Source organism: Callithrix jacchus, chromosome 4 (genome assembly GCF_049354715.1).
Source record: "Callithrix jacchus isolate 240 chromosome 4, calJac240_pri, whole genome shotgun sequence".
NCBI classification, from domain to species: domain Eukaryota; kingdom Metazoa; phylum Chordata; class Mammalia; order Primates; family Cebidae; genus Callithrix; species Callithrix jacchus.
In genome coordinates this window covers 121,223,619-121,249,773 of record NC_133505.1, presented here as the reverse complement: position 1 = coordinate 121,249,773, position 26,155 = coordinate 121,223,619, and the positions used below count along the sequence as shown (strand labels likewise).

The 26,155-nt window shown below is 35.4% G+C and overlaps 1 long non-coding RNA gene and 1 other non-coding gene across 13 annotated transcripts in view; one reads left to right on the top strand and one right to left on the bottom strand.

Annotated features, from left to right (window-relative positions):
* The window catches only part of LOC144582350 (uncharacterized), a 658,507-nt gene that overhangs the window by 108,084 nt on the left and 524,268 nt on the right, over positions 1 to 26,155 (bottom strand). The window lies entirely within an intron of this gene.
* Positions 6,505 to 6,614, top strand: LOC118153319 (U6 spliceosomal RNA). Its single transcript, XR_004742568.1, has one exon. It is a non-coding gene; the product is annotated as a U6 spliceosomal RNA (small nuclear RNA).

Below are 26,155 nucleotides of genomic sequence, written 5' to 3'. Positions count from 1 at the left end.
CATATGAAAAAATGCCCATCATCACTGGTCATTAGAGAGATGCAAATCCAAACTACATTGAGATACCACCTCATGCCAGTTAGAATGGTGATCATTAAAAAATCTGGAGACAACAGATGCTGGAGAGGATGTGGAGAAATAGGAACACTTTTGCACTGCTGGTGGGAGTGTAAATTAGTTCAGCCATTGTAGAAGACAGTGTGGCGATTCCTTAAGGACCTAGAAATAGAAATTCCATTTGACCCAGCAATCCCATTACTGGGTATATATCCAAAGGACTATAAATCGTTCTACTATAAGGACACATGCACACGAATGTTTGTTGCAGCACTGTTTACAATAGCAAAGACCTGAAATCAACCCAAATGTCCATCGATGATAGACTAGACAGGGAAAATGTGGCACAAATACACCATGGAATATTATGCAGCAATCAAAACCAAAAGGTTCGTTGTCCTTTGTAGGGACATGGATGAACCTGGAGAACATCATCCTCAGCAAACTGACACAAAAACAGAAAATGAAATACCGCATGCAGCAGGAGGTGCAATTCTCATCTCTGATAAAATAGACTTTAAAGCAACAAAGATCAAAAGAGACAAAGAGGGCCATTACATAATGGTAAAACGATCGATAAAACAAGAAGAGCTAACGATCCTAAACATATATGGACCCAATGCAGGAGCACCCAGATACATGAGGTAAGTTCTTAATGACTTACAAAGAGACTTAGACTCCCACACAATAATAGTGGGAGACTTTAACACCCCACTGTCAATATTAGACAGATCAACCAGACAGAAAATCAACAAGGATATCCAGGGCTTGAACTCAGACCTGGAACAAACAAAGCTGATAGACATTTACAGAACTCTCCACCCCAAATCCACAGAATATACATTCTTCTCAGCACCACATCACACCTACTCTAAAATTGACCACATAATTGGAAGTAAAGCACTCCTCAGCAAATGCAAAACAACTAAAATCATAGCAAACAGTCTCTCAGACCATAGTGCAATCAAGTTAGAACTCAGAATTCAGAAACCAACCCAGAACCGCACAGCTTCATGGAAACTGAACAACTGGCTCTTGAATGTTGACTGGATAAACAATGAAATGAAGGCAGAAAGAAAGAAGTTCTTCGAAACCAATGAGAACGAAGACACAACATGCCAGAATCTCTGGGACACATTTAAATCAGTCTCTAGAGAAAAATATATAGCAATAAGTGCCCATATGAGGAGAATGGAGAGATCCAAAATTGATACCCTATCATCAAAATTGAAAGAGCTAGAGGAGCAAGATCAAAAACACTCAAAACCCAGCAGAAGACAAGAAATAACTAAGATCAGAGCTGAACTGAAGGAGATAGAGACATGAAAATCCCTTCAAAACATCAATAAATCCAAGAGCTGGTTTTTTGAAAAGATCAACAAAATAGACCACTAGCCAGACTGATAAAAAAGAAAAGAGAGAACAACCAAATAGATGCAATAAAAAATGATAAAGGGGAAATAACCACAGATTCCACAGAAATTCAAACCATCATCAGAGAGTATTACAAACAACTCTATGCACATAAACTAGTAAACCTGGAAGAAATGGATAAATTCCTGGACTCCTGTGTCCCCCCAAGCCTAAACCAGGAGGAAGCTGAAACTATGAATAGACCAATAACAAGGTCAGAAGTCGAGGCAGCAATTAAGAGCCTACCACCCAAAAAAAGCCCAGGTACAGATGGGTTCATAGCCGAATTATACCAGACACACCAAGAGGAGCTGGTACCATTCCTTCTGAAACTATTCCAAATAATCCAAAAGAGGGAATCCTTCCCAAATCATTTTATGAGACCAACATCATTCTGATATCAAAACCCAGCAGAGACTCAACAAGAAAAGAAAACTTCAGGCCAATATCCATGATGAACATAGATGCAAAAATCTTCAATAAAATATTGGCAAGCCGATTGCAACAGCAAATCAAAAAACTTATTCATCATGATCAAGTAGGATTCATCCTGGGGATGCAAGGCTGGTTCAACATACGCAAGTCTATCAACGTAATTCACCACATAAACAGAACCAAAAACAAAAACCACATGATTATCTCAATTGACGCAGAGAAGGCATTTGACAAAATTTAACCGCCCTTTATGCTAAAAACCCTCAATAAACTTGGTATCAATGGAACGTATCTCAAAGTAATAAAAGCTATTTATGACAAACCAACAGCCAATATCGTACTGAATGGGAAAAACTGGAAGCATTCCCTTTGAAATCTGGCACTAGACAAGGATGCCCTCCTTCACCACTTCTATTCAATATAGTACTGGAAGTTCTAGCCAGAGCAATCAGACAAGAAAAAAAAATAAAGGGTATTCAAATAGGAAAAGTGGAAGCCAATTTGTCTCTATTTGCAGACAACATGATAGTATACCTAGAAGACCCAATCGCCTCAGCCCAAAAACTCCTGAAACTGGTAAGCAACTTCAGCAAAGTCTCAGGATATAAAATCCATGTGCAAAAATCACAAACATTCCTCTACACCAATAACGGACTTAAAGAAAGCCAAATCTAGAATGAACTGCCATTCACAATTGCTACAAAAAGAATAAAATACTTAGGAATACAACTCACAAAAAACGTAAGGGACCTCTTCAAGGAAAACTACAAAACACTGCTCAACGAAATAAGAGAGGATACAAACAGATGGAGAAACATTCCATGTTCATGGTTAGGAAGAATCAGTATCGTGAAAATGGCTATACTGCCCAAAGTAATTTACAGAATCAACGCTATCCCCATCAAGCTACCATTGACTTTCTTCGCAGAACTGGAAAAAACCACCATGAACTTCATATGGAACCAAAAGAGAGCCCGCATAGCCAAGTCAATTCTAAGCAAAAAGAACACAGCGGGGGCATCACACTACCGGATTTCAAACTATACTACAAGGCTACAGTAATCAAAACAGCATGGTACTGGTACCAAAACAGAGATATAGACCAATGGAACAAAACAGGGGCATCAGAGGCAACACAACATATCTACAACCATACAATCTTTGATAAACCTGACAAAAACAAGCAATGGGGAAAGTATTCCCTGTTTAACAAATGGTGTTGGGAAAACTGGCTAGCCATGTGCAGAAAGCAGAAACTGGACCCCTTCCTGACACCTTACACTAAAATTAACTCCAGATGGATTAAAGACTTAAACATAAGACCTGGCACCATAAAAACCCTAGAAGAAAATCTAGGCAAAACCATCCAGGACATAGGAGTAGGCAAGGACTTCATGAACAAAACACCAAAAGCATTGGAAACAAAAGCCAAAATAGACAAATGGGACCTAATGAAACTCCACAGCTTCTGCACGGCAAAAGAAACAGTCACTAGAGTGAATCGGCAACCAACAGAATGGGAAAAATTTTTGCAGTTTGCCCATCTGACAAAGGGCTGATATCCAGAATTTACAAAGAACTCAAACAGATTTACAGGAAAAAAATAAACAAGCCCATTCCAAAATGGGCAAAGGATATGAACAGACACTTTACAAAAGAAGACATATATGAGGCCAACAATCATATGAAAAAATGCTCATCATCACTGGTCATCAGAGAGATGCAAATCAAAACCACATTGAGATACCATCTTACGCCAGTTAGAATGGTGATCATTAAAAAATCTGGAGAAAACAGATGCTGGAGAGGATGTGGAGAAAAAGGAACACTTTTACACTGTTGGTGGGAGTGTCAATTAGTTCAGACATTGTGGAAGACAGTGTGGAGATTCCTCAAGTCCTTAGAAATAGAAATTCCATTTGACCTAGCAATCCCGTTACTGGGTATATATCCAAAGGACTAGAAATCATTCTATTATAAGGACACATGCACACGAATGTTCATTGCAGCACTGTTTACAATAGCAAAGACCTGGAATCAACCCAAATGCCCATTGATGATAGACTGGATTGGAAAAATGTGGCACATATACACCATGGAATATTATGCAGCAATCAGAAATGATGAGTTCGTGTCATTTGTAGGGATGTGGATGAATCTGGAGGGCATCATTCTCAGCAAACTGACAAAAGAACAGAAAATGAAATACCGCATATTCTCACTCATAGGCGGGTGATGAAAAATGAGAACACATGGACACAGGGAGAAGAGTACTAAACACTGGGGTCTATTGGGGGGAAAAGGGGAGGGCCAGCAGTGGGGGAAGCTGGGGAGGGATAGCCTGGGGAGAAATGCCAAATGTGGGTGAAGGGGAGAAAGGAAGCAGAACACACTGCCATGTGTGTACCTATGCAACTGTCTTGCATGTTCTGCACATGTACCCCAAAACCTAAAATGCAATAAAAATTTTTTAAAAAATTACCAAAAAAAAAGAAATACCGCATGTTCTCACTAATAGGCGGGTGTTGAACAATGAGAACACGTGGACACAGGGAGGGGAGCACTACACACTGGGGTCTGTTGGGGGGAATAGGGGAGGGATAGTGGGGGGTGGAGAGTTGGGGAGAGATAGCATGGGTAGAAATGCCAGATATAAGTGAAGGGGAGGAAGTTGGCAAATCACACTGACACGTGTACCTATGCAACTATCTTGCATGTTCTTCACTTGTACCCCAAAACCTAAAATGCAATAAAAAAAAGAAAATATGCCTAACAGCATGTATATCTCAGTTTCACTCTCTCTTTGTTCTGTTTTCACTAAATATTGCCATATGTAGGATCCGCATATACTTTTAATATTAGAAGGTTTCTCATACTCAATACAGTATTTTCCTTCATGTTCTAACCTTATAAAAATAGTTCTTTTAAAAGAGCCATTGCCCATTGTTTTGGTGAGTAAGGTTCTGACAACCATGGCATGTATTTGGGTTACCCTGGTCCTTACTTTTTCATAGTTATGCAGGAAATGAGGCAGGAACAATAAGGATCTGATGAACACAAATCTCATGATCCATTTATCTTCCACCTGGGACCATACTTTACAGCTGCAAATCTGCTCACTCTCCCAATATGGAGCTTGAAAATACTTGTCTTTGGTTCTTCCACAGGAGAGCTACTATATTGCTATTGTCTGCTCTTGATAAATTTTTTCTAATTTCGTCTTCAAACCTAGTTGAAATTTGAATTAAATACGCATCCCCCTATCATTTCTTGACTACAAGGCAGCATCACACACTGACTGTTTTTGTTGCCATATTACATTGATCCTTTAAAATCAGCTTTGGACACAGATCTTCAAATCTGACTCAGGACCATGGTCATATCTAGTAAGGTTATGTAGAGGAAGTCAGCTCAGAGGAGTAAAAAAATAAAGTGTTACTTTCTCCACTTGAGGGTAGTTCCTGGTTTCTCTATGGAGTCTCCATCTGGCTTCTTAGCCAAATGATAACATTACAAAACAGAGGAGATAACTGAAGCCTTGCCCTTTATTCAGCTGGCTTAAAGGTTTTAAGTAATTTAAAGAACTAATTAAAAGCTTTCCTGAGTTATTGTACTTTAGATAATAAACCTGATAGTAACATTCAGAATCAAATTATTCACTAGAAGTATAGACTTTGATATAGAAGCTTGGAGTAGGTTTGGTCTAATTAATAGAGAGGAAATTTATATACACAAATGAAAACTTGTGAACTTCTTGTGAAATAAGTGATAATTTTGTGTAAAATTGTGAAAAACTAGAGATAACTTTACCTCTGACATTGTAAGCTAAATTTCTCAACAAATGCCAAAGAAATGGAATAATTACTTTAGTCTGAATCTAGTTTACTCTGTTTTTATGAGCAGCTGCATTTTAACAGATTAAAAGAACGTAACTGACAACATTAATCAGTGAATTAGTTTGAATGACTGGAAAATATATTGTCCATAAATCCAAGAAAATAAACATTTTCACATTGGACCAATTTATTTTATTTTTTCTAGCCATACATCTATATTCATAATACGTAAATTCATTTTTTAGTTTTAGACTGGGTCTTGCTCTGTCACCCAGGCTGGAGGGCAATGGTGCTATCACAGCTCACTGCAGCCCCAACCTCCTGGGCTCAATTGATCTGCCTGCCTCAGCCTCCCAAAGTGCAGGGATTGCAGGGCATAAGCTGTTATGCCAAGCCATAAATTTCTCTCTATATAAAACAACATTCTATATATACTGGGAAGAAAACTGTTTTAAGCAATCTAGATAAGAGTTTTAGAAAACAAAGATATTAGGCAATGAAAATAACTGTTAATATACCAATAATTATTGCCTTTCAATAAACTTGCGCATCTGTACTACATATTAATTATCTGACAACAATTAAAATGTCACTTTTCAGAGAATCAGAGAATTTCAGATATCAGAGGCCACGTAATCCAGGCTCTCAGTCCAAGTTGCACAAATTTAATAACTAATATTGGCTCTTCAAAGTAGGCCCATGGTAGTGCTTATGTATTATTACTAAAGAAATAAGAGATTTACTCACTCAAAATGTTCCTAAAGTGCTTGCTTCAGCACCACATATACTAAAATTGGAATGATACAGAGAAGATTAGCGTAACCCCTATGCAAAATGTTTCTTAAATCTTATTGATTTATATATCTGATTTTTCCAGTAAAAGTCACCATTTTAGATCAAGGTGCAAACACTCATATTTAAATATGTTTTTGCCTTAAGTGATTTTATCAGATTGCCCTTAAATTCTTTAGCAAGGCTTATAAATAGCAGCCATAGATAGAAGATTTAGAAGGACTAAATAAAGCCTAAGCTTTATAAGCTCCTATAGAGCCTACACATAAGGATTTGGACCTGATATTCTGTTGCTGCTGTAACAATTTAGCACAAATTAGAAGGCTTTAAAAGAAACATTTATTATCTTACACTTCTGTGGGCCAAAAGTCTTGAGTATGACTAGGTTCTCTGCTTAGGGTCTTTCGATGCCAAAGTCAATCTTCAAGCAGTCTAGCTTTTGTCTGGATGCTCTGGGGGGACAATCCCTTTCCAGACTCAAACAAGTTGTTTTGTGAAAAATCAGTTTTGAGCAGTTGTAGGACTGGGGTCACTGTTTTCTTTCTAACTGTAAGCCAGGGTTTGCCCTAATGTTGTAGAGACCACCAATAATCTACAGCTTTTGGACTATCGGGGCTGGAGTCCCCTCCATCTTAAAGGCAAAAGATGTACAGAATCTTCATCTGCTTCTCCTGCTTCTTCCTGCCTTGAATCAATTTCTTTTCCTTCCTCTTCTGCCACCCTCTTCTGTTCTTAAAGGACTCAAATGATTAAATTGGGCCTACCCAGTTAATCCATGAAAAACTCCCTCTTTTAAAATGAACTGATCAGTAACCTTGCTTGTATCTTTGAAGTCCCTTCTCAGAAGTAGCCAGGCTACTATTTAAATAACTAAAGGTAAGAACCTTGAAGTAACTTCTTTAGATTATTTCCTGCCACAGAACTGCAGAAGCGTATCTATTGCACTGAGTGAAAAGTGGGGAAAGGAAAACCAGCTTTACTTTTTTATTTATGAAAGCAGCCATCAACCCAAAACTACTTTTTAAAAGAATTTTGGACTTTTAGGGTTTGGATATTTTGTAGTTTTTTGTTTTTTGTTTTTTTTCAATGTGAGACTTATTTTGTAATATAAACTTGATCATTACAGAAAATTTGAAAAAAAAATAGAATAAAAATATGAAAATGTCACCCATGGTCCCAACATTCAAAGACAACAACTTGAACATTTTCACATGCTTACAGAGTTTGGTGTGTCTGCTTCATAATTTCTCATGCCTAAGCAAAACTGTAATCACATTTGTTTTGATTTCTAAGCAGCAGCAAACTACCTCTGGGAGAGTTGTTCCCTAGAGAAATTTTGGGGATTCAAAATACTTTATTTATACCTATCATTAGTGATAATAATTCATTGACTTTCTTGTTGAAAGTTGCATACATGGGTAGAAGAGAAAAAAACTCAATCTCCTTACAGGTTAATCAAATGGCCAGTTCAAATAGTTGTGGTGTAGTAAAACGGTAATTTCTTCAAATCTTGAGATGCTAGTTGGTGACATGTTTGTTATTGTGAAAGGTCTATTCAGCTGTTCAATCTCCAAATTTCCAAAGTCTTTAATTGTTATTTGGAGTTTTCACTGTCAACTGGAATATGTTTCCAAATAACTTTATGAAGTATATACAAAGGTATTTAATCTGAATCTTAATATAAGTGAAAGTAGTTTATTATTGCCTTCACATTTAAAATACATCTTAGCTGGATGTAAAATATTAAATTGCAACCTTTTCTCTATCAAAACTCTAAACCTTAGCCTATTCAATTTTGGCATTTGTTGTAAATAAGACTGAATTCAGGATAATTTGTGTTCTTCTGGAGATAAGCAGCATTTTCTACCTGGATGCATATAAAAGTTTGCTTTAATATATCATTAAAGTTGAAAATGGTTCAAGTGTTTTCTAGATATAGGTATCATTGTATGATTTTTTTCTTACAAAAACAATATTTTTATCTGTATCCTGTGTTTATAATGAATTACAAATAAATCAGTTCTGTATTCCTGCCTCTGATTATTTTGCTATTATCTTCAGAGACACTGACAACTCATAGATTAAATCTTTACTTCCCACTTCATATGTGTTGTATCTGTGTCACTGTTTTGATCTTTTTTCCCCTTGTACATTGTGGAAGAGTGACTCTGAAAGAATGACTCAGGTATTCCACAGCATTGATCCAATTTTTCAATGTCAATTCAGTTATTGCACTTTCACTTTCCCTGAAAACATTACTATCTCTCTCTTTTTTTCTTACAAAATTCTGTGGGTTTTGTTTCTGTTTCATAGAATCTATTTCTTACTAAAGATGTCAAACAGGGTTTTATAATTTCCTTCCAGTTCTTAGAGGAAATGATTTTCAGGAATTTCTGAATTTTAAAGATGTTCTCTTACCATTGTTTCACAACATTAATTCATAAGCCTAGGCTGTCTGTACAAATCTAGGAAGGTGAGAGCTATATCCAGTCTGTACTGGCCAACAGGCAATGTATAAGAATATCGTTGATCTTGTTATCTGTTCATTCCAGTGCCAGTCAACTCTCTTAAATGGCAAACTGAAAACATAATTGAGGCTTTAGATTTAGAAACAGATTTGATTTGTTAAAAATATTTTTTTTCTATCAGGCAGCTCTTTCAGAAGAGCTTGCTTAATATTTCTCTAATTAGACAGAAAAACTTAATCTTGACTGCTCTAACTATAGTTAGCATGATCTAATGAGAATTCAGAAAGACCTAGTTTTGAATCTCCACTTAATCACTTTCCAGTTTTATAGCTTTTAACAAATTCCACGATCCCACTGAATTAGTTTTATAATCTCCTACTTCTCAAGATGATCATGTGAATTATATGAAATGGCACATTTAAAGCTCATGACACTGACTAGACCACATAGAAGAAAATAAGTGGTAAGCTTAGTTATTATTATACTCCCAGGAGTGATGAGTCACCATCAATTACTCTTTCTTTTTATATAGGTTATTCTCCTTTATGTGGCAGATTTCAGGTAAATATAAAATTCAAATTTATACTGATGAATGTTATGGGGAGGGGCTAAGGTCAGTATGTTGCCTCAGTAAGTGGCATACTCCCAAGAGAGAGACAGTCAATTACCTTTTCTGTGGATATAGATCTTGAATTTAGGAATCAGAAGGCAGAATGTGTCTCCTAATGAATTGCATGCATAGGGCTGTTTAAAAGTATAAATTTTATTTTTCAATCCCATTTCCTTAGGCTCTTTGATCATAGAAAATCCCTCAGGGTTATCAAATACGTTGACAGTCATCTCTTATTGTTAGTGTGAGTTTGTAATATGTGTGTACCCATGCCTTAATAAGTAAATTTGTGGGTAGCTGTTGTACTTCACAGTACTGCTGTTAGATACCATTTTGGGGGGGCAGCTATATTTTAATAAAATTCTTTTCTTTAACTAAATATTATTGATGTCATATTGCCCAATTTCCAGTGGGTTTTTTTCCAGATCGTAGTTATGAGATAAATTCATCAAATTCATTTGAGAAATACTGGATTGGAACAAAAATGAATAATTTATTTATTCTATTACTACATAAGACCTACAATACGCTATTGTGCATTACCAATCTCTGAAGGAGGCATAGCATATAACACTTCTCATGTTAGTTGGACCACAAAAATAGTTTGAGAGGTAAGTGAGTAGCTGCAGTGAGCATTCTGAGTTCTGCTGAGAAACCTTCACCACCCCTTGTTGGATACTGTGTCCCATCTTCCAGCTTCTGCTCATTTCTCTGCTAAAATTTCTCACCTGAAAATTACTTCTGGGGATCTCTTTCAAGCACTACAACCGTCTTTCCAGATGGGAGAGCTAGAAATGCATGGAAATTTACATTTCCACTCAACCCCACTTCTACACATTCCCAATTGCTGACCCACAGCCCGTGACTGGTGTCAGGGTACAAAAGTCCAACTCTTTTGCTGAGAAAACTCTCAGTCATACTCTAGAACTCCCCGTGGCTTATGCTGAGTATGGGACATCACTTAAAGTTATTAATACAAACTTCCCTGGAGATTGCCTTTTCTTCTTTGTTTCCCCTCATTTGCAACCCCCAGCAGTGTCTTCTTAATAAATCACCTGTTCCTAAATTTTTGCCTCAGGATCTCTTTCTGGGATCTAAAGCAGTAGATCTTTTGCACACAATCTGAAGCAGTAGAATATTTTGGACCTATCAATTCAGAAAAATAATTGGAAATACTGCTATATAGCATAATGATTGCCTTCAGGACACCTGAAAGTGGGTTTTAGAATCTGTGTTTCAACAAGCAGCTCAAGTAATTCAATGCAATTTCATGTTTAAGAATAAAGTAACAAGAAGTATATATTAATTCATATTAAATAAGTATTTATAAAGAAAGCCTTTTGCAATTGCTCATTGGTTTTAGCCTCTATTATCGCATTATTCAGACACATTTCTGTACTTTCTTTTAATGACTTTTACCTTTTTCTCTCAGTTATTTTAAGCAATCACTTCAGCAGAGTTTCACTACCAAGAGTAAAATTTATATTAACCTATTTGAATTTCAAATAATAGTCTATTAGAGCTGGGTGAGACCTTAATGATCATATATTTTAACCCTGTCATTTCAAAGATGAGGAAACTTAAATTTAGAGAAGAAAAGTTATGGCCCAAGGTCATGCAGAGCCATCCCTTGTCTTTTGAATCTTAGTCAGATATTTAATCTTTACACAAGGGTGCCTTTCTATTTTACAGATAATGAGTGAGCTGGAATGCATTACATTTCTGGAGTGTTCATTTTAGCTATAATTCTATTCACAAAAATGTGATCATTGCCTTACATAGAGCTCTTATTTAATATTTTAAACTCCACAAATTGAAATTTGATTTTTCTGTTTATCTTGAAAGGAAGAAAGAAAATATTTAAAAATTCATATATGCAGCACAATGCAATAAAAATTACTAACACCTTCATTTTTTTTTTACTTATTGTAATAAACAATATTGGCCTTCCAATATAAAGGAAACTCTTCTTTGTTCTAAAAACACAGTTTAAAGATGGAGAAGGAACAATTAAAACTTCTGTACTGTTTGTGTAAATTTTTTGGTCCAAACAAGCATAATTTTGAGAGGGAAAGAGGATGCTATTAGTAATTATGCTGAATCTGTCCCAGCAAATTGAGATGTGTGGTCATTCTTTCCATAACACCATAAATTTTGCCTCCTCCAAGAAGAGTTCCTCATTGATCTTACAGACAAGCTCTTTTTCTCACATGACCATTTGTCCTAGACGTTTCTCTTTCCTTTCTGACAAGTTATTCTCCCTCTCCCACTTACCCCCTTCCTCCCACCACACACACACACACACACACACACACACACACACACACACTCTCTCTCTCTCTCTCTCTCTCTCTCTCTCTCTCTCTCTCTCTGTCCATTTTGTATCCTCCACATTGGCTAGACTAGGGCATTGCTCATCACTGTTACCTTAGAAAATGATGTCTCCATTTGATTACTTAAGATTCAATGGTATACAAGCTACTAGACTCAACCTGAAAATAACACAACTGTATCCAGTTAAAACAAACTAGGGTCCTCTTTCTATCTTTTGTTTCCAAACTTCTTATCAACATAATTAAGATGTTGATAAAAAGTGCCAACACTCATTTGCTACACACATATTAAACAGCTGCCAAAAATTTTCTTAAAAAACAAAATAGATGTGTTTTGCTTATTTCTTTCTTACACTTTCAATTTTCTGTTACATGAAGTAATCAGAAGCATTATAGGTGTTAGTGACAAATCAGATTATTCATTTGTCTCCTTTTCTTGCAACTCAAGCTAATTCTAATAGCTAATGATTCTTCTAATTAAAAGCTCTGTGAATATTGATGTCAATGTAAATATTGGGAAAAATTAATGAATAGAAGGAAAAATTAATAGAAGCAAAAGAAAAGGTAATTTAAAATCTCTTCTTTATGATACCTTTGCATGTAGCATAATTCTTTTTGATACTTACTGTAATTGGCATCTCTGTCTCCCTTGTTCTAGTATAATAAGACTGATTAAAATATTAGTCCACAGAAATAAAAGAGACATGAAATTATTGGCACTGAGGCAATCATATTACAAGACGATTTTACACTCTTCCTCATGGCATTTGAGTGAGTCACAAAGGTTACATCAGCCACTTTAGGACCAATTTCTGTTTCACAGACTTCAAAAATTTCTCTAATTTAAGTTTTAAATTTACCCAATATTCCAAATACTAGCATCATCGTTTGGAATCTATTGGCCTTGAAAGTACTTGTTCCATGTTTGAGAAAAGAGCCCATGGCTCTATGGTGTTAAAAACTCTCAATAACCAGGATCAATTTTGCTAACAACCCTTGTCCATAATTACTCTAATTTGATAATTTGTAAAGCCTACAACACATAATTCTTTAGTAAGCAATTTTGCAAATATTTACAATGAAAAAAGGACATATAAGATATTTAATAAGTATTAAGTGAGTTTTTAAAGGCTTTTCATGTATTATCTCATTTAATCTTCAAAATAAATCTAACAAGCAGGAATTATCACTTATTACTGAGATAACAAAACCCGTCTGATAGAAGATATGGTATTTGTTCAATGTCTACAAGGCCACAAAATGACAGACTTATGCTTTGAACACATATTATTTTCTAACTGCAATCCCATACTTTCAAATACAACAAAAGCCTATGAACTCTAGCCATTACTGAGGCACATTTTGAAATTACTCATATCTCATTCCTTGTTTTTAACAGTATCAATTTTATTATCAGTTTAACTCTTGATGTGAAAACACGTGTTACAGTAGTAGTTAGGGTTAGCTAAAAAAAAAACTTGAAAATTCAAACCTATGTGATTTGGGATAAGTCACTTAAGGTCACTGTCAATTATCTTCATCTTTAAAACAGAATTCACACATCTGTTTCTCAGAGTTTCGAAGACTAACTGATAAGGTACGTGGTATAGGATTTTCTTCCCTATGAAATAATGTTCACGTGTCAGATATTCATTGTTGTTATAAGACTAGATTGAAAATTCACTGCAAATTCTCAGCTAGGAAGTTTTGTTTTCACACAGTAGCAATGAAGTGTTTACAAATCAGCCAATATTTTATATTGTTATGTTCTACATATCAAATTTCATAACTCCAAATCTGCACATGACATCCAATATTACTAAGAGGCATAAAGGTATCAGAAATTCAAATAAAGTCTCAAAAATTATTTTTGTATAAATATTTTCTATATGCTGATTATATTTCTTTATAATAAGTCAGACTTGTCAGCATGAGGAGCTCACTGATGGTCATATATGTTAGGTTACAACATAAACATGTAGCCTCTATCCACTGTGAACATGTGTATGACTAGGTGGTTATTACTCAACAATTTTTTGAGAAATGTGACATTAGTAATTGAAAAATATCCACTTGTGAACATTGATTTTAAAGCTGGCAGAGAATAAGCCATTTATTTCCCACCCCGTTCTTCCTCTGTAGAACTTAAGAATTTGTATTTGACAAAGCATATAAGATGGATGAATCAGAAAAATTAAGCACTTTGAATAGAGGGCAAGACTCAGAGAGGCCGAGGGGATATTATTTTTGCACATTGCAGTGCAAATAGTCTCCATCCTAATGATGACAACTTCAAGTGTAGAGAAAAAAGATGGTGGCAGGTTGCCATGAAAATGTATTAAGTATATTTCTGTATTTCTGCCCTTCTGTGTAAACAGGCACAGAAAAATGCCATGTTTATATTACTGGTAAAATAATTATTTGTCCACATGTATAGCACTTTTCCTATTATGTGATGTACAAGACCAAAGGCAAATCATGTTCCACACTGATCTCCACCTGAAATACTTTGCACACCCCATCAGCACTTCTGTATATGTTTTCAAAAACATTCTGTAGCCACAATTGTATTTAAAAATATTAGTGTGGTTATTGTTCAACTTAACTCTAAATTTCTTAGAGTAATGAAATTGCTTTCTATTCACAGTACATAAAAACATTTTCACTATGGTAGGGAAAAAGTGGGTATCTAGTTGGTGTTCTGTAGATATTTCTTTGCTTGCACACTGATTTTCATCCTATGACCCTTTACTCATTTCTATTTCTTGCAAGCCACAGAAAACTGATTTATATGAGCTGCATCACACAGGCCCTCTTACTATGTAGCTTCCCATAGGGTTCAGCCCATGCAAGGTGCCAGAGAAGAGCAGAAAGCAGACAAATGAAGAGATCAAAATATTTCTTTCCACCCATCCTACACCCAAATTTCCCTGTGGCGCCTACCTGGATGAGAACCTGGTACACTGTGTTTCTTTACAGGCATATCTCCTACTAAGCAGTCCCTCCTCCAAGGCTTCAGCGATTGCCCCTTCTGCCTTAGAGTAGCAGTGGTTTTCCTGTCATTCCTTTCCCATTCTCACTGGTAATTACAATTCATTAAACTCTTTTGAATAAGTCCACTATTTCTTGGAACTCTGATACAGTTTGTGAATATATATTTAGATCCTAAATCCATTTGAATGTGATATATGATAGTGTCTAATTTAATAAATTCTTTTTATATATATATTTTTAATTGTCCATAGGTTATTGGTTGTAGTTACATGACTAAGTTTAAATTTTTCCATAGGTACAGATGGTATTTGGTTATATGACTAAATTCTTTAGTGTTGATTTGTGAGATTTTGGAGGAACCATCACTGGAGCGGTATTCACTATACCATATTTGTAGTCTTTTAGCCCTTGTCCCCCTCCCAGCTTTCCCCACAGTCCCCAAAATCCACTGTACTCTTCTTGTGCCTTCGCATTCTCATAGTTTAGTGCCCACATATCAGTGAGAACATAATGCTGTTTAGTTTTCCATTCTTGAGTTACTTCATTTAGAATAATAGTCTCCAATCTCATTCAGCTCACTGTGAATGCCGTTAACTCATTCCTTTTTATGATTGTGTAGTATTCCATCATATATATCACAATGTCTTTATCCACTCATTGACCAACAGACATGTGGGTTTATTCTACGATTTTGCAATTGTGAACTGTGCTGCTACAAACATGGGTGTGCAAGTATCTTTTTCATATAATGACTTCTTATCCTCTGGGTAGATACCCAGTAGTGGGATTTCTGGATCAAATTCTACTTTCAGTTCTACTTTCAGTTCTTTAAGGAATCTCCACTCTATTTTCCATAGTGGCTGTACTAGTTTACATTCCCACCAGCAGTGTAGAAGTGTTCCCTGATCACCGCATCCATGCCAACATTTACTGATTTTGATTTTTCAATTATGGCCATCCTTATAAGAGTAAGGTGGTATCACACTGTGGTTTTGATTCACATTTCCCTTATCATTAGTGATGTTGAACATGTTTTCATATGTTTGTTGGCCATTTGTATATCTTCTTTTGAGAATAGTCTATTCATGTTCTTACCTTACTTTTTGATGGGATTTTTTTCTTACTGATTTGAGTTCCTTGTAGATTCTGGATATTAGTCCTTTGACAGATGTATAGATTGTAAAGATGGTCTCCCACTCTGTGAGTTGTCTGTTTACTCTGCTGACTCTTCCTTCTGCCATGTAGAAGTTCTTTAGTTTAATTAAGACCCAATTATTTATTTTTGTTTTTATTGCATTTGCTTTTGGGTGCTTGGTCATGGAATCCTTGCTATGCCAATGTCTAGAAGGGTTTTTCCAATGTTGTTTTCTAGAATTTTTATGGTTTCAGGTCCTTAATCCATCTCAAGGTGATTTTTTTATAAGATCAGAGATGAGGATCTAGTGTCATTCACCTACATATGGCTAGCAAATTATCCCAGCACCACTTGTTGAAAAGGGTGTCCTTTCCCCACTTGATGTTTTTATTTGCTTTGTGGAAGATCAGCTGGCTGTAAGTATTTAAGTTGGTTTCTAGGTTCTCTATTCTGTTCCATAGATCTATGTGCCTATTTTTATACCAGTACCATGCTGTTTTGGTGACTATGGCCTTATAGTATAATTTGAAATCAAATGTCTCCAGATTTGTTCTTTTTGCTTAGTCTTTCTTTGGCCATGTGGTCTCTTTTTTGGTTCCATATGCATTTTTTAATTTTTTTTTCTAATTCTTTGAAGAATGATGGTGGTATTTTAATGAGACTTGCATCGACTTTGTAGCTTGCTTTTGGCAGTATGGTCATTTTCACAATATTGACCCTACCCCTTCATGAGCATGTGATATGTTTCTCTTTATGTTGTCCATGATTTCTTTCAGCAATGTTTTGTAGTTTTCCTTACAGTGGTCTTTGGCCTCTTGGCTAGATATATTCCTAAGTATTTTTTTTTATATATAGCTATTGTCGAAGGGGTTGAATTCTTGATTTGATTCTCCATTTGGTTACTTTGGTGTATAGCAGAGCTACTTATTTGTGTACCTTAAACCTGTGGGCAAGCTGGGCTTCAGAACTTAGCCCCAGGCTACCTGCCTCCCAGCAGCAAAAGAAAAGGGTTTTGGTTCTCCTGCCTGTAGGGTCTGCATGCCAGATTCAAGTTCTCTCTTGAGTTCATGACATCCCCTGAGTTCTGGCCAGGTGGCTTCTCACCTAAACTCACCAAATTAGCTGGAGACTTCCTTCTCTCTCTCTCTGTGGTGATTTCCCCCATGCCTCTGGTTGCCCTCCCTAAGGATTCGTCCGGTGCCTGGCAGGAGTGGCCTTCTTAGGAATCCAGCAAACTCTCAGGGCCTCTCCAGCTGCTTCTTCAATCCCTATATTTTGCTTGGCTCTCTAAATTGACAGTTCCAGGTAAGGTTGAAAACTTCTCCTGCAAAGTAGACCTTCAGTTTCCCCAGTGGTGGTGTGTATTCGGGAACAGAGGGTCTCTCATTCCCACTTCTACAGTTTGGGCACTCACCAGGGTACCTCTCTCCCTGGTCCTGCAGGTCCAGTCTGCTTCCCTCAGAGGGTCTGTGAATCTCTCGGGATTCCTGATTTGTTCTTGCAGTTGTTCTGGAGCTAAAATTCACAAGACAAGCCTCTTCACACTGCTCTGTCTGTCCAAGACAGAGCTACCATCTAGTCCGGCCTCCCATCCACAATGATGAGTATACTCTCAATCAATTATTTTTAAAGGAAAAAAATTATTGTGTATCCCTATCACTTAAACATATTCAAACATTAAATAAGCTATAAATAACTCAAAAATACAATGATTTAATAATTAAACACAATTAAAACTGCCAGCCAATTAATACAAATTAATAACATTTGCTCTGACAGATGTTTTACAGAAATTAAAAAGCTACTTCAATCAAATATAACATAAATATACTTATGAACTTTATGCAAATTATGGTCTTTTCTCCTTTGAGAATTTTATGTGACAGACATCACTACCTATGCAAGACATGAGATGCAAAACATGCATAACATCTTGAATTATTTTTATTCACCTTTCCCAGCATTCAAATGATATACTTATCTCTATTTTTAATGCCACAATAACATGGTGAGTTACCATTATTTCTATATTGTATTATTGAATCAATATAATTTTTTCATCTAATATTGAGAACACATGGACACAGGAAGGGGGACATCACACACTGGGACCTGTCAGGGGATGGGAGCTAGGGGAGGGATACCATTAGGAGAAATACCTAACGTAGATGACTGATTGATGGGTGCAACAAACCCCATGGCTTGTGTATACCTGTGTAATAAACCTGCATGATCTACACATGTATCCCAAAACTTAAAGCATAATAATAATTTTGAAAGAGTCTCATTCTCTAGTACTTTTTCTATTATCTTACTTGGATCTGGTTTAAAAGATCCAACCCTTCTCTCTCACACATTGTTAAAATTTTCAGTTCACACATCTGTAAGCCTTCTCTCAGGCTCTGTCTAGACAGAAACTATGTCCATCTTGTTGACAGGTTTATTTGCAGCCTTTGGCATGTTATGGGGATATTCGTAATTGTTGCTTAATGAATGAAACAAAATACAACAAATGAAACATTGCATTTGAACCCACTGCCACAGTTTTTACAATTATTTTTGTTTTTTTAAATCTAAGATTTCTCCATTTTATCTTAACATATGCAAATCTGAAATAATAAAAGCTCAGTTCCCATTCCAAAGTTCTTGGTTGTATATCTTCAGATACCATATTGAAAAGAAGTTTTGGATATTTGCATTCTCTTATAGTGATAGGATCTTTAAAAAACCTTTAAAAAAATCTAAAAATTGAATAAAAATAGGCAAATTCAAAGAAATATTATCTTAGAAATTATTTTTAAAAGATACATGCTGATGTCCTATATGTTACAAGTCAGTAAAAAGAAAAAAATTTACTTGTGATTTTATAATCTGTGTGAAGCTTCAGACAACTATAAATAAAATTAATTTAATTTAGATCTTATATAAAAAATTCAAAATGTTGGCTAAAATAACACTAAAGTTTTCTGCAAAAACAAAGTAAAAGTCATACAGTAAAATATCTGTTATATTAAATTATATTATGGAAGAGGTAATTTCTATACATAAGAATTTCAAAATATTCTAGAATTATATTTGAATGAGATGTCTTCAATATGACGTTAACTCAAATTACAAAAGAATGTGTACAGTGTACCTACATTTTTGGTTGAAAAAAATGAAACTTATTTGAAAATAGCCTAGAGGGATATGCAAAAGAATCTTAGCAGATGCATTTTTAGATGACAAGATAGCAAATATCCTTTCTTCTGTGTTATCTGTAATTTCTAATTTTGCAGAATTATGAATTATATTTTAAATAAAATCTTAAAATATTTTGAATTAGAAAAGCAGTTGCCTCTATGTCACTACAAATCTGTATAATGAAAGTGAAACTATTGTATAATGAATAGTTGAAAAGTGCAAGCAAAATCAGCATTGTTAAAATCTGCTTATTATAAATCAAGAAAAAACAGAAAACATTATCTAATACATATTATTTAAACCACAGCCTACCTACTCTTTTTCTTTTGGCTAGCACCACGAAAGGTAATTTCACTGTCATCTTGAACACTAGTTAAGTCTATTTTAACCATCTTGATATTATTAATGAATGAACAGATTACTATTAATGCGAGTATGGATACTTTAAATTTTCTGCTATGTAAACATGCTATTCCTCTTACATGTAAAATGATGATATTTGCTTTTATTTCTTTCAAAGTTTATATGGACAGGGAGTATTGTCTTCTCTAAAGAAAATCTATTCTCATTTATTTTTTACTTGGGCTTCCACATACCTTTGGGAATGACTACCACAGAAGAAAATTTATTATTGTTGTTATCATTATTATTGATTATTAATTAAAGCCATATATTTGCCAAGCTTTCATACTCTCATCATTGATCTTACACAGTAAATTATGTCTATGAAGCAATATTTTAAGTAACTTTGTCTAACATGCAGTTATGATGACATATGGGTTTGCCAACTTCTTTTATAATTATGGTAAGTACATAAAAATATGAACCTGACTTCTTTATTAAATTGATTTGTAGATAATTTCTAAATTGGTACTAACTTGTAAAACCCACATAAAACATCCTAGACTTAAAATTAAATGCTTAGCATTGAAAATAATGATCTATTTTTGCTAAAATCTCAATATTTATATCATATTGCACACTGAATAGCTACTAAAATTCAATCCCAAGATTATTTTAATTATTAATACTACTAATAAACTGAAAACAAAAGGAATTTGTCCTCCTTTACAGCATAGACAAAAACGACTGGAGGCTAATGCTAAATTCTTAAATATTAAATAAATCCTCCCAGAAAAAATGTATGATGACACTCAAGTACATAAAGTTCCTAAGAATAACAGAATATTTCATATTCAAAACAATTTATCAAATTATATCTAATTTTCAACGCTAAATTTGCAATAAAACAGAAGTCTTTTAAAGACCGACACTAAAAAATTATTTAGACCCCATGGGGCAAAACTGACAAGAATACATAGGACTCAACAAACTGAGCCTGTAATACTGCTGTCTCTGTCACAAAGTCTCAACATATGTCTGGACCCAAACGTTTAAAACGTGATTCAGATATTAAGCAAATCTTTTATCACTTTCTTAGAAGTTACTGCAATTCCACCCTTGTAACATACACACATAGGAAACACATGGGAATTCATGGAGGCAACTATTTTTTCTTTAGTCCTTTATAAATTTACTGTGGTGATTTTATTTTATACTTTTTATTATATTTTAAGTTCTAGGATACATGTGCAGAACATACAGGTTTGTTACATAGATATACACGTGCCATGGTGGTTTGCTGCTTCCATGGCACCTTCATCTACATTAGGTATTTCTCTTAATGTTATCCCTCCCCAATCCCCTGACACCCTGCTATCCCTCACCAGCCCCCACCCCCCAACTAGCCTTGGAATATTATGTTCCCCATCATGTGTCCAAGTGTTTTCATTGTTCAACATCCACATATGAATGAGAACATGCAGTGTTTGGTTTTCCATTCTTTTGTCAGTTTGCTGAGAATGATGGTTTCCAGCTTCATTCATGTCCCTACAAAGGACATGAACTCATCGTTTTTTACGGCTGCATAGTATTCCACAGTGTATATGAAATTTTCCCTGTCCAGTCTATCATTGATGGGCATTTGGGTTGGTTCCAAGTCTTTGCTATTATAAACAGTGCTGCAATAAACATGCATGTCCATGTTTCTTTATGATACAATGATTTATAAGCCTTTGGGTATTTACCCAGTAATGGGATTGCTGGGTCAATGGTATTTCTAGTTCTAGATCACTGAGGAATTGCCACACTGTCTTCCACAATGGTTAAACTAATTGACACTCCCACCAAAAGTGTAAAAGCATTCTTATTTCTCCTCATCCCCTCCAGCATCTGTTGTCTCCTGATTATTTAATGATCTCCATTCTAACTGGCATGAGATGGTATGTCAATGTGGTTTTGATTTGCATTTCTCTAATGACAAGTGATGATGAGATTTTTTTCATATGTTTGTGGGCTGCATAAATGTCTCGTTTTGAGAAGTATCTGTTCATATCCTTTGCCCATTTTTTGAGCAGGTTGTGTGTTTTCTTATTGTAAATTTGTTTAAGTTCTTTGTAGATTCTGGATATTAGCTCTTTGTCTGATTAGTAGACTGCAAAACTTTTTTCCCATTCTGTTGCTTTCCAGTTTGCTATAACGACAGTTTCTTTTGCTGTGCAGAAGCTCTTCAGTTTAATTAGATCACATTTGTCTATTTTGGCTCTTGTTGTCAGTGCTTTTAGTGTTTTAGTTATGAAGACCTTGCCCATGCCTATGTCCTGAGATCTTATGTTAAAATCTTTAATCCACAACTCTATGCAAATAATCCAGTAAATCTAGAAGAAATGGATAAATTCCTGAACACTGACACCCTCCTAAGGCTAAACTAGAAGAAGAACTAAACTATTTAATTGAATCCCTAAATAGACCAATAACAAGGTCTGAAATTGAGGCAGCAATTAATAACCTATCAACCAAAAAAAGTCCAGGACCAGATGGGTTCACAGCCAAATTCTACCAAACATACAAAGAGGAGCTGGTAACATTACTTCTGAAACTTTTCCAAACAATACAAAAAAAGTGAATCCTTCCTAACTTATTTTATGAGACCAACATCACCCTGAGACCAAAACCTGGCAAAGACACAATTGAAAAAGAAAATTTCAGGTCAATATCCATGATGAACATTAATATGAAAATCCTCAATAAAATACTGCAAACCAAATCCAATAGCACATCAAAACTTATCCATCACATCAAATCAGCTTCATCCCTGGGATGCAAGGGTGGTTCAACATATGCAAATCTATAAACATAGTCCATCACACAAACAGAACCAAAGACAAAACCACATGATTATCTCAACAGATGCAGAGAAGTCCTTTGACAAAATTCAGCAGTCCTTTGTGCTAAAAACTCACAATAAACTAGGTATCAATTGAACATATCTCAAAATAGTAAGAGCTATTTATGACAAACCAACAGCCAATATTATACTGAAGGGAGAAACTGGAAGGATTCCCTTGGAAAACTGGCAGAAGACAAGGATGCCCTCTCTCATTACTCCTATTCAACATAGTAGGAAGTTCTGGGCAGGACAATCTGGCAAGAAAAAGAAATAAAGTGTATTCAGTTAGAAAAAGAGGAAGTCAAATTGTCTCTATTTGCAAATGAAATGATTGTATATATAGAAGACCCAATTGTCTCAGCCCCAAATCTCCATAAGCTGATAAGCAACTTCAGCAAAGACTTAGGATACAAAATCAATGTGCAAAAATCACAAGCATTCCCATACACCAGTAATAGATAAACAGAAGTCAAATCAGTGAACTCCCATTCACAACTGCTACAAAGAGAATAAAATGCCTAGGAATATAACTAACAAGGGATGTGAAGGACCTCCTCAAGGAAAACTACAAACCACTGCTCAAGGAAATAAGAGAGGCCACAAATAGATGGAAAAATATTCCATGCTCATGGTTAGGAAGAATCAGTATTGTGAAAATGGCCATACTACCCAAAGTAATTTACAGATTCCATGCTATCCCCATCAAGTTACCATTGACTTTCTTCACAGGATTGGGAAAAAAAATACCTTAAATTTCATATGGAACCAGAAAAGAGCCTGCATATTTAAGACAATCCTAAGGAAAAAAATAAAAGCTGGAGGGAGGAATCAAGCTACCTGACTTCAACCTATACTATAAGGCTACAGTATTCAAAACAGCATGATACTGGTTCCAAAACAGAAATATAGACCGATGGAACAGAACAGAGGCCTCAGAGGCAATGCCACATAACTACAACCATCTGATCTTTGACAAACCTGACAAAAACAAGCAATGGTGAAAGAATTCCCTATTTAATAAATGGTGTTGGTAAAACTGGCTAGCCATATGCAGAAAGCTGAAACTGGCTCTTCCTTACACCTTATAAAAAAGTTACTGTGATTTTAAAGTACAATTCTAGCAGCATTAAGATAAACTTGGAAATGTGATAAGGTTGTATTGGCAATTTAATAATTGAGGGACAGATTTATAATTTGATAATCATAAGTCCCTTGACATACAAATATGCACAGCTAATTGTTGACTGTGGTCATTTTCCCTTATTGTTGCTTGTGGTAGCAGGCAAACTTGGGGCTCTAGTGGGCTGCTTGTGGTGCTAAAGAAGGCAATCTAAAAATAAAAAACAGTGGAGTTTATTAAAAATTGAAAACATAAATGGCCTTCCCTCATGGCTCCTTCTACTTTTTGGCTTTTTCATTAACATCCCTAACATCTATGGAGACACCTACGCTCTCAGCAGGTACAACACAATACTGCTCATCACTGAATCAGAGCATTTGTTAATATCTTTATGGTAAAAATATTTAAGCTCTATATTTGATTAGACCCAGGACAGAGCATCATCAAGAAGAAATAACACACCCCAGAGAAACAAACATTTATCCCATTTGGCCCATTACCATCTAGTAGCCAGAAAAAGGTTTCTGTTGGATCCCACATGTGGAAAATGCCACAGGTTTAACTTTTTCCTCCAGATATTTTACCCCATTGTTTTACCTTTGATTCAAATTTAATGCAGTCAGTTTATTATTTTCTCCAAAACCTTAGAGCTAAAATGAAACTATGATATTTTGAAAATAGGGAGAAATGGATTATTCATAATTATACCTGACATAATAAAAGAAATGAGCACCCTGGGCAAAGTTCTCAGATACTAAGTTTCTTGATAAGTCCAATTTATATGTAGTAAGTTAGAGATATGAAGGAAGAATATGGTAATACACAGAATATAGTATACCTCCAAGCCAAAGAGTAATTCTCCATGCATATTTGCAGCAGTAGAGAACATTGTTCAAATAATGGAACAAACAAATATTTCACAGAAAAGCCAATGAGACTGATACCAGAAGGAAAAATGGGTTGAAAGAAACAGTAACCAAGTGCTTTTTCTTTAAAATAGCAATATTCAATACAAGTCAACCCTGCTTTAAGAGTTTACATAACTAGGCATATTCTATGCAAAGACCACAAAGGCTAAACCTTAGGTTTTCAATATGTCTACATTTAGGTAGGAGACAGACGGAGGCTGAGCTTCCAGAGATCCACTGAAATATAAGCAGATATTGATTACCAGGTCTCAGCAGATATTGATTACCAGGTCTCATCATTTCAAATATATTCTCTTTTACTATCACTCATAACAATAACAACAGGGAGCTAGCCATGATATTACACAACCTATTGGACATATGACACTGGAATCTAACCCAGGAAGGGGCAATCAGGGTCCCTTTCAAGAAATTTAAATTTGGATCGAGAGCTTGTAAATAGTGAGATCAAGTTCATTTTCTTCTTTGTGCTTTGTGGGACATAGCAAATCAGACTACAGGAAGAAAATTATGAAGCAGCTGCACAGATCAGAACATGGATTAAGTGTCTAGGATCCTAATTGTTTTCCAGCATTAGGAATCCTTCCAGTGGCCTGATTGAAGATGCACAGAACAGAAATCTAAAATTATGAAGCAGATGCACAGAACAGAAAATGGATTAAGGGTCTAGGATCCTGACTGTTTTCCAGCATTAGGAATCCTTCCAGTGGCCTGACTGCATTCTTGTAAGGGAGAAACATGTTCCTACTTTGTAATATTAGCACCTGAAATCAAAATCACTTCTGTAAATATTATAACTTTTATGTGCCTATTAACTTCTAGTTAGTCCTGTCCATGTATAGCCACACCAGCCATATATGGTATTATATAGTGTGTCATGGTAGATTTTTACTTTTATTAGTAGTCTTATTTTGGGTTATTAGCTTTGGTGAGAAGTGGCTTAGTCAAAAGTGTGACATAGGCTACCATGTCTACTTAATGGTGCTCAGCACATTTCCAAGGAAAACATGGTTTGAGGGAGTAAGCGCATAGTGATTTACATATTTCCTTTTTAAAAAACGTTTTCTGAATTTTGAAATTTTTTAAACTAAGAATGTATCACACAAATAATCAAAGAAAAATAATACAAAGTAAGTTATCTCAGTCCTGTCCCTCCAAATGAAGAAGTGGACTTCATTCAATAAGTACTAGACATTCTGAAAAAGAAAAAGGCTCACTGCAGTCAACATATCTGTGAACCTTAAGGAGCTAGAATTATTTAATAAATAATTTGTTTATAACACTATAAACCATTACACATAAACTACCAGAAAGGAAGAAAAAAAGGACGAAAATATTAACTGTGGTATGATAAATAATGACCTCCAAAGGTATCTAATATCTAATTTCTGGAACCTCTAATGTTACTTTACATGGCACAAAGGAACTTTGAAGATGTGATAAAGTTAAAGAGTTTGATAGATTATCCTGGATTATCAGGATGGGCCCTAAATGCAACTACATAGGTACTTAATAGGGAGGCAGAGAAAGATTTGAAACAGACAGAAGAGAGGAAGGCAATGACCCTGAAGCAAATATTGGAGTGACACAAATACAAGCCACAAAATGCTGGAAGAGGCAA